The 1,175-nt window shown below is 43.1% G+C and overlaps 1 non-coding gene across 1 annotated transcript; it reads left to right on the top strand.

Moving 5' to 3' along the window:
- Positions 1-801: 801 nt before the first annotated feature.
- Positions 802-905, top strand: LOC148555636 (small nucleolar RNA R71). The gene has a single exon (XR_015886517.1). It is a non-coding gene; the product is annotated as a small nucleolar RNA R71 (small nucleolar RNA).
- Positions 906-1,175: the final 270 nt, after the last annotated feature.

Here is a 1,175-nt window from a genome sequence, read left to right as displayed (position 1 = left end):
GCAGCATGAGAAGCGCTTGTCCCAGGGGTTTGCTTGGACAAATTCACAATTTGATTTTCTAGCTTCTGGATGGCAGCTCCTTGGTTTTGCAGGTTAGAGTTTACTTCTTCCTTAAAAGCTTTCAATTCGGTTATGTCTTGACTCATGGTTGCAAGCATTCCTTCTATCCGGTTTAATTGATCTTGAAATTGTTGGTTCGGATTAAGTTGGGTAGGTTGATTATTTTGGCCATGATATGATGGTTGGGGGTAAGTGTTTTGTGTGGCTTGGTATGATCTTTGGTTGGAGTTTTGGTATGTGGAATTGTTATGTTGGTTGTGGTTGTAAGGTTTGTGGTTTTGTGGTTGGGTTTGTTGGTTCCCCCACCCAAAGTTTGGGTGATTTTTCCATCCTGGGTTGTAAGTGTTGGAATGTGGATCATATGATTGCCTTTGTTGGTTTCCCACATAGTTGGCCTCTTCCCAATCACCTCCTTCAATGCTTACTTCCTCTTGATCTTGTGTGTGTATTGCAGCCACTTGCTTTGTTTCTAATTGCCTGGTAAGCTCTGCTAGTTGCTTGGCAAACACCTTGTTTTGGGCTAGAATTGTATCAACATGGTTCAGCTCCATGACTCCCTTAGTGTTGTGCCTTTCTGATGCATAGTAGTACTCATTCTCAGCCACTGTCTCAATCACCTCAATGGCCTCTTCCACAGTCTTTTTCCTGTTCAATGAACCTCCTGATGAATGGTCTACAGCCTTCCTTGATTCATAAGAGAGTCCATCATAGAAAATATGCAATTGCACCCAATCATGGAACATGTCTGGTGGGCATTTCCTTGTCAAGTCCTTGAATCTCTCCCATGCCTCGTAGAGAGTTTCACCATCTTGTTGTCTAAAAGTCTGAACCTCAGATCGAAGCCTATTGACCTTTTGTGGGGGGTAGAAACGTGCCAGAAACTTGCTTTCCACCTCATCCCATGTTGTTAGACTCCCCCTTGGGAATGATTCCAGCCACTTAGCTGCCTTGTCCCTAAGTGAAAATGGGAACAAAAGCAGTTTATATGCATCTTCCTGGACTTCATTGGACTTCACAGTGTCACAAATTCTCAGGAATTTTGTGAGATGTTGGTTTGGGTCTTCATTAGCACTTCCACCAAATGAACAATGATTCTCCACAAGTGATATTAGCTG

This window comes from Arachis ipaensis, chromosome B6 (assembly GCF_059453495.1).
Source record: "Arachis ipaensis isolate K30076 ecotype BB chromosome B6, ASM5945349v1, whole genome shotgun sequence".
Lineage (NCBI taxonomy): Eukaryota > Viridiplantae > Streptophyta > Magnoliopsida > Fabales > Fabaceae > Arachis > Arachis ipaensis.
This window is presented reverse-complemented; position numbering and strand designations above follow the sequence as displayed.